We start from the raw sequence: 9,163 nt of genomic DNA on the forward strand, positions 1-9,163 counted from the left end.
AACAGGCATTTCTAGAAATCCTACATAGGAAAGATGAAAAAGGTCACAAACAGGAGAATCAGGAAAAAAGAAGTTTATTGGAAAGAATCGATGGACAGTTGGTGAATAGAAATGAATCATGTATGCCCACCTCAATAAAACAGCAAAGTTTTGTGATGAAAGAAGAAGAGAGAGAAAGAAATAATAATAATAAAAGAACAGCATTTGAACTAACCAATAAATTCACAGGAATCAGCAAATACCACTCAGAAATAACCTTAAATGTAAATGGTCTTAACTAGCCAATTAAAGATGCATCTCTTACTTATTAAAAAGCCAAACATTGCTAATAAGGCTGTGACTGAATCATTTAGTTAACTGGGGATAGAATCATAGGGATCGGGCTGGAGAGATAGCTCAGCGGTTAAGAGCACTGTCTGTTCTTCCAAAGGTCCTGAGTTCAATTCCCAGCAACCACATCGTGGCTCACAACCATCTATAGTAAGATCTGCTGTCCTCTGCTGCCCTGAGGCACACATGCAGGCAGAATACTATATAAATAATAAATAAATTTTTAAAAAATTTAAAAAAGGGGATCACAGGGGTCTTTGACTCCTTTACCACTAATCTTAGCTCACATGGTTTTCTAGTTTGCTTGTGTGTAGTAAATAATTGTGTGTTGTATTTTGAAAGTACCTTTAAAAAAAACAAATAAATAAATCATTTTCATATTTTTAAATTTTTTTCTTAAATTTATTTATTTATTTTTATTCATTAGAGTTTATTCACTTTGTATCCTAGCTGTAGCTTCTTTCCTCATCCCCTCTCAATCCCCACTTCCTCCCTCATCTCCTCTTAAGCCCCTCCCCCAGTCCACTGATAGTGGAGATCCTTCTCCCCTTCCCTCCAACCCTGCCCTATCAGGTCTCATCAGAACTGGCTTCTTTGTCTTTCTCTGTGGCCTGGTAAGGCTGCGCCCCCCTCAGGGAGAGGTGATCAAAGAATGAGCCACTAAGTTGATGTCTGAGACAGTCCCTGTTCCATTACTAGGGAACCCACTTGGACACTGAGCTACATCTGTGCAGGGGTTCTAGCTTATCTCCACGCATGGTCCTTGGTTGGAATATCGGTCTCTGAAAAGATCATGTTTTAAAAAACCACATGTAAACTAGAAATAAAAAGAACATACTTCAAATTAATAAAAGTTATGCAAGCCAAACACATAGTTAACTTTATACTACATGGGGGGGGGGACTGAAATTTTCCACCAGACTAAGGAGTAAAAAAATGGTATGAACTCTTTTTTTATTTTATTTTGAGCAGAGCAAAAGAAAAGGGAAACATAGAATAGTGAATAAGTACACAAAGAGGTGCTTAACATTACCCTCATGTAGGGAATTGCAAATGAAGACAGCACGGTGAACCCTGCCCCTGCCCCGTGATGGATCAAGTCAAAGAACCCATGGGCATCACCCACTTCTGCTGAGGGTGTAGGACACCCACTCCACGGTGCAGGGAATACACACCTCCAATCTGTCCTTTAAAAACAGTTTTTGCAGTCCAGTAGCAAACCCTACAGCGTTGCCATGCAGTCAAGCAAACATATGTTCAGCTTTCAGGTCAAGTTGACAATTTCGCTAACAAATGCCTTTTCACAGAGTTTTTAGAAATCCTTCTTATAGTTGTCCCAAATTGGAAATAATATAGTACCCTCTGAAGTGGTTAAACAAAGTTATGACACACAATGGGATCTTCATCATGAAAACCAAGCCTACTAATCCATGAAAAGAAGTAGAACTTTAAATGAATATTGTAAGCAGAGCTCAGTCAAAGAGGTGGCGGTGGTGCACACCTTTAATCGAAGGACTCAGGAAGCAGAGGCAGGTAGGTCTCTGTGAGTTCAAGGCCAGCCTGATCTACAAAGCAAGTCTGAGAGAGTCAAGGCTACACAGAGAAACCCTGTCTCGAAGGAAGGAAGGAAGGAAGGAAGGAAGGAAGGAAGGAAGGAAGGAAGGAAGGAAGGAAGGAAGGAAGGAAGGAAGGAAGGAAGGAAGGAAGGGAAGAAAATAATATAAATCTGAGGAGACGATACACCTAAAACTATGGAGACATTTGAAAGACAAAAATTTGCTAAGATGCCAAGGAACAGGAGGAGACTGGCAAGAGAGGAATAGGCGGAGCAAGGGTTCTCTTAGAGCAATGAGACCTTTCTGTGTGACATTGAGATGGGGGATACACGCAGCTGCTAAAGATCATAACGCTGTGACACCTCAATGAAAAACGTGGACTTTAATTATTGACGGATGCATCTGTATCGGCTTACAGTTAGCAGGTGTGCCGTACCATCAAGATGTTGACAGCAGGGGGAGCTGTGCCGATGTGGAAGAGAGAATGCGTGTGGGTACTCAGTGTGCCTTTTACTCATTTTTCTAAAATAAATCTAAAATAACCACAACAGATCTGTTAATTGAAAAATAACTGTGCTGCTTGGCTTGCTTTAGGCCTGAGCTTTAAGAAGACCGGAAAATATGTCTTATGTAGACACCAGGTAACAGTCCCGACCTGTGGTGGAGTGGTCACATGGACAGATCAAGTGAAGATGCTAAGGAAGCAGCCTATACTGAGAACCATGGAGCAGGCATGTCCTTCTCGTGTCCGCTGCAAAAAGCCCCACACCATTCCAGGTTTCTTAGCAGATAACAGACTTCAGGATCACGACAGAGTACTGCTGGGGTTTCGAATGCCAGCCGCTACCACTGAAACCAGAACAAGCCAGCCCCACTGTGCCATGTTATAATTCAGAGCCAAAAGAATTGCAAGCAAATAATATGGTCGCCACTTAGTTAGGCCTCTTGGTTTGAGGATTGCTTACTAAACAGTATGTGTTAGTTAATTTTGTTATTTCTCCCGCAAAACACCCAAACAACTTGAGCAAAGGAAAATTCAGTTTCACTCAGTTTTAGAGGTTTTGTGGTGTGATCAGTCAGCCTGGTATAGCAAGGGTAGCAGGCATGGAATCGATGAAGGAGGGAGGAGGGGAGGAGAAGTAGAAGACAGATGGAGAGGAAGAGGGCCAGAGACCTCATTAGTGGCTGTGCGGGTGCTGGTGAACTGAACTCAGCTAGGCCACCTTGACCTCACCATATGTAGGTTCTGCAGAACCTCCTCGGGGAAGGTTCCAGATGCTCTTGATGCTGGGGATTAGAAAAATAAACAAAGATCTTATAAAGAAACCCTTATTCACTCTGAATTTAAAACTCTTATTCAGCACCTGCATTAACTGTACTGAAAGCTGCTTGCTTTCTTTCTTCCACAGGGCCCCAGTGACTGCTGCTCCATGAAAGCACTCTGCCCTAGCAAACACTTCTTTTGTCACCTAGAGACTCTGTAGTGTCCATCTTGAGAAATGTCATTCCTTGTTCAAACGCCTAGTTGCCACAGCAACAGGATGCTGGATCTTTAATCAAATGGAATGGGTAGTGTACCCAGATGAGGCATCTCTGCAGCTCCTGTGGACCAGCACTACACCCCTCTTCTCATAGACAAAGATTCTCAAGTTTAGAAATCTAATTACAAAGAGTAAGCCACTGAGAACATGTCAGAGACAGCCCCTGTTCCCCTTAATAGGGAATCAACTTGAACACTGAGCTGCTATTGGCTACATCTGTGCAGAGGATCTAGGTTATCTCCATGCATTGTCCTTGGTTGGGGTATCAGTCTCAGAAAAGACCCCAGATTTTTTAGTTCTGTTGCTCTCCTTGTGGAGCTCCTGGCCCCTCCAGGAGGGGGCAGAGGGAGGGCAGCCTTACCAGGTCACAGAGGAAGACAATGCAGCCAGTTCTGATGAGACCTGATAAGCTAGGGTCAGAAGGAAGGGGAGGAAGACCTCCCATCAAAGAACTGGGGGAGGAGCATGAGAGGAGAGGAGGGAGGGAGGGCAGGATTGGGAGGGGAGAAGAAAGGGGGCTAGAGCTGGGATACAATGTGAATAAATTGTAAGAAAAAAATTAATTGAAAAAATTGTTTAAAAAGTCTAATTACTTACTATGACAGATGAGACCACTGGTCTTATTTCCTGGGCCATATTGGAAGAATTCCTCTGGCCTCAGTCTTGGTTTTTTTTTTGTTTGTTTGTTTGTTTGTTTGTTTTTGTTTTTGTTTTTTTGTTTTTTTTCCAGTGGCAAATAAAAACAGTCGGATCACACAATTTTCTGGAATTCTTTCTTGCTTTGGTTCTAACCCTTCATTTCAGGAAACTTACTAGGGAATTGTTAGTCATATGTTTTATGCATGTGTGTTTTTCTCTCCCTTCAAATACATTCTGTAATAACATTTCTGCTTGCTGCTCATTTTGCCCCTAAGGTCCAAAGAACAGAAAGCAGTGAATGAGTTGATTTCTACCCTTTTCAGGATAACCCTGGACCTGGTAGGAAATGAAATACTGAGTTACTAACCAAGCAAGAGTACATGCCATCAGTTTCGTCATGTCCCCTGTCTGCAGTATCAGAAAATTACTCTGTTTCCCAGTTGATTGTCTCACAGGGAAGGAACAAACTAGAATTTCTTCTTCTGTTTACATAAGCACAGTGAACAGAGATGAGATGACAGCCCTTGTAGTTCCTGTTTACTCAATGTGTTAAAGAACAAAGCGTCTCAAAATGATCAGAGCTTGCTCTCAGAGGGTAAATGGTGCAGAGTACTAAGGTTTGGGATCCTGTTCAGACAATGGTCCCACTTTCCCAACGAGCACGACAGAGAAGCCATGCTGTTGCTTTCCTGTTAACCCCAAGCACATTCAAAGTCTCTGTCTCTTGTTTCCCCCTTAATTTCATGGTCATTTCCCCCTTTATTTCATGGCTATATCTGCCATGATATTGCCAACACAATATTGATATTGGTAGAAATTGAAGAACAGGAGAGTTAAGTCTGTCTCCTTTTATTTATTATCTTTACAGAGCACAGTTATTGGCACTGCATTATTTTCTTTCTTGCTGTGATAAGTACCATGAGCAAAAGTCATTTGAGTAGGAAAGGACTTGTTTTATCTTTCAGCTTACAGTCCATCATGAAGGGAAGTCGGGGCAAGAGCCCAAGGCAGTTCCTGGGGACAGGAACTGAAACAAAGGCTGTTAGGATCTGCTCTTTGTAGCATAGCTAAAGCCATTTTGTATTCACTATCCATTTTTGTTTTAAGGTGAAATTAAATTCTTTTTTTTTTTTAATTCTGCTTCCCAGAAGTAGTTATTCATAGCTGACACTAACAGACCGTGCCAGAGGGTCAGGTTAGCCTTCCATTTTACTATGACTCAATGGTGTCATAATTTATGCTCTGTTATCACCACACTTAGCTGCACTCTGGTTACACTCTTTTATCTCTGCTCTTGGCTGTACTCAGGCTGTTCTCTGGGAGACCCTAACCACCACCTCACTTACCTCACTTAGGACCAATCAGCTTAAAGATTGGCTAATAATACTTTGTCTAGTTGGCCAAAAGGAACTTAGAGTGTATTACTGCCCTCTTCTCTTCTACACTTGGGTTTTTATAAAAAAAGACTGCTCTAAGGACAGGTCACGGTTTGGCTCCCAAGTCCACTCTGTGTCCCTAATTGCGATTAATCTTGGGGGAAGGGGTGTTCAAAAAAACATGCATATCTGACTGATGTGGATCTTGCATGGTTTCTGACGTTATTCCTAGGCTACAACAAGGCAATGGAGGAACTCTGCTTAGTGCTTACTGCTCAGCCCAGGACCACCTGAGGGATGACACCACCCACCACGGGCTGGGCCCTCCCCTCCAACAGCAGTCATTAATTATGAAAATGCCCCTCACAGACTTGCCTGAAGTTCCAGCTTCCCAGATGACACTAGCTTGTGCCAAACAAACAAACTAAAAAAAAAAAAAAAGCTAGCCAATACAGGTAAGTATGGAAAGCACACTTGGTTAGCAGCAATGACTAAGTGGGTGACTGATGAAACTGTGATTTGCCTAAAAGCCGATCTGATGGAGCTGGTTCATTGTCCCCAAACCTGACTGTCTCCGCCTCAAGAATAATCCAAAAGAAACTTAATATGTTCTCTTCAGTTACTTTAAGGTAAAAAGGAAGGATTTCAGCTTATAGATGTGGTAGTTTAAAGAGATCCAAAATTCATAGGGACAGGACTTCTCACTTTAGAAAAGGGAGAAAAGACACAAATAGCTAGATCAAACACGTTGATCAAAGGGCGGAAGCCAGCGGGGACTGGCCCCACCACACCCGCTGGACCACTCTGCCTCGGTGTAGGTGCTCTTTTCTTTTCTTTCTCATTGAAAATACATATCCTCTTATACAACACACCCTTATCACAGTTCCCCCTTCCTCCACCCCTCCTAGCATCCTCTCCTCTCTCCCCTACCTCCCACCTCGTTTTTTTTTTCTTCAGAAAAGGGTGCGCTTTATTGTCAACATTGTCCAACCAAAAACCTCTTGTATGAAATTTTGGGTTATGGTCTTTCTTATTTAAAACACTAACTGTTAAAAAAAAAAAAAAAGAAGAGAAAGAAGGCATTCTGTGATGTTATATATCTGTTAAAATTGAATGACAGACTACAGGCCCATGGTTATAATTTATTACTGATTGTGTATTGCTGTATCATCACCATCCTTATTCATTTATTATTTAGAAAGTTTCCCAAAATTATTGTTTTTTTTATGCTTCTTCTCTATGTAACTCAGTTATTTTCCTAATCAAACATTCTGACAGCATGCTGTCCCAGGAGGACCTAGAGTTTCATGCAGTTACTCAGTTACATCAATTTAAGTTTTAATGAAGTAGTAACAGTCAGCTATGGAAGGGAAAAGCACCCATGGGGGTCTATCATATACTGCTGATATTCTGGCAACTAATATTTTCGGGATGGCACTGGGCTGTATACCCAGTGGTGAGCCTACCAGGCTCTGATGTTCAGTGTCAAACTCAGGATCACGTAGATGACTCTGATTAAAATCTCTGGAACACTGAATAAAAAGTAAATAAATGGAGGAAAAACGTATGGCTGACAAAGGATGGAGGGAAATGAGAGAGGGTGCGGGCAAGGAACCAAAATATATAGCGCACATCTATGAAAGGATGAAAGACCAAAATTTTCTAGTAAAAATGTTTTGAACTGGAAATTATAAACTATGACAGGCATTTGAAAAGCTATGACTACACTGTTTTCTCACTATAGGACTATGGGTGGAGCCTGCTTTTTTTCATGTATTTCAGTCAAAACAGCATACTAAGCACACTGAATGTATATAAAATACGTAAACTTAGTCAGACATTGTGCTAAGTAAAACATTAAAAAGATTTGCAAAAAATTGTAAGTCAATCTCTCTTTTACTACTACTTTTTTCACTTTGGGAAATGAGTTCTTGCAACAAAAAATATATAATTTACGTATGTACAAGGTATTTGTGTTATTCTGTTAGTTAATATATTATTAAACATATTAGTATTATTAAATATTGACATTGTAAAACAGTAATGTTATTATAATTAATATTAGATATTAATGATATTAGGCATTATTGAATATATTATTCGGATACACATTTTAGTCTGGTTTGATGGCACACAACTGTAATCCCAGCCCTCAGGATTATGAGTTTGAGGTAAGGTAATCTGTACAGCAAGTTCCGTGCTGGTCTGAGCTACATGATATAATAATATATATAATATATATTATGTAACATTATATAATATATATGTTATATATGAAGGCTTAATATATACATTAAGCCTTTCTTCTTGAGTTCCTACTATACTGTATATTATTAGAAAAGTACAAATATACAGAATATCATCAAGTTCCTTCACTCTAAAGTGTCCTGAATACATGACGCTACATTTTTCACTGCTCTCTTACCTTGTGGTTCTCTGTGTGTTGCTATCATACTTTTCCTTTTCCACCACCTGCTTTACTTCTGGTATATATACTTTGATATATTATTGCTATAATTTTTCTCAACTATTATATTAATAATTTTTCAACCGGATACCACACTCAGATTTGTATCTTAACATAATTGCTTCTCCACGTTCTATTTCTGTAATTCCAGCCCTCTAAGTTTTTTGTGTGTCTTGAAAGATTAAAGCTCAAATATTCTTAAACCAAGTGCGTGAATAATATGCACAATGAATCCCACCACCTGAGGCAGAAGTGGTTGAATCCTTTGAATTCTGCTTTTTTTTTCTGCTTATCTTTATAATAACCCATACGTTCCCATAAAAGGGAATGTATGCCTCTTATCTGCTTCTTCATCCATCCATCTACCTCATAAACTCAGAACCCCTTGGCCTACCTCATCGCAGACATTCCCACTGGGCTTGCTGCTGCTTGTACTTCCTGACTTAAGAGAAATTTATGGTTACAACTTCAAAATGCAAATCCATCCATGCCACCACATGTTTGAAAACCCTTCAAGAGCCCTCTGACTCTCAAGAAGACAACTCAGCTCCCACCCTGGACAGGAGATATTTGCCCTCAGACAAATATCTCATCTCCCTGTCACTACCTCATCTCGCATCTGAGTATCCCATCCTGCACTCTTAGCAAAACAGAATCAGTATTTCTTCTTTTCTTTGCACAAAACCTACCTCTAATCCACTTGCTAAACTCTAACTCCAGGTTTCCTAGATTCTTCCTCAGAACTTTTTTGGATGGCTCCAATGTCATTGGTTCCTCACTTTTTTCTTATTTATGCACAGTACTACTATGAGGGAAGTCTGGTGGAATTGTACTTAAAACTTCCTTACACAGTTTTGGGCAACTTCTTCTGGATCTGTATTTCAAATTTTTGAAGAAGAAACACATAATTGTCTGCTTTTTAGTCCTATCAACAGTTGGGAGCCAGTGAGATTGCTCAAGGCACTTAGAGACAACTCTCTTCTGATTTGCTCTTAATCTTGGGAACTACACAATAAAAGAAAAGAACCAAATTTTTTTAATTCAATTTTTATTTTTTATATTAATTATAGTTTATTCACTTTGCATCCCAGCTGTAGCCCCCTCCCTCATTTCCTCCCAATCCCACCCTCCCTCCTCATCTCCTCCTTTTCCCCTCTCCAAGCCCACAGATATGGGAGGTCCTCCTCCCCTTCCATTTGACCCTACCTTATCAGAGGAGGACAATGCAGCCAGTTCTGATGAGACCGGATAAGA

This window comes from Meriones unguiculatus, chromosome 18 (assembly GCF_030254825.1).
Source record: "Meriones unguiculatus strain TT.TT164.6M chromosome 18, Bangor_MerUng_6.1, whole genome shotgun sequence".
In the NCBI taxonomy this organism is placed as follows: domain Eukaryota; kingdom Metazoa; phylum Chordata; class Mammalia; order Rodentia; family Muridae; genus Meriones; species Meriones unguiculatus.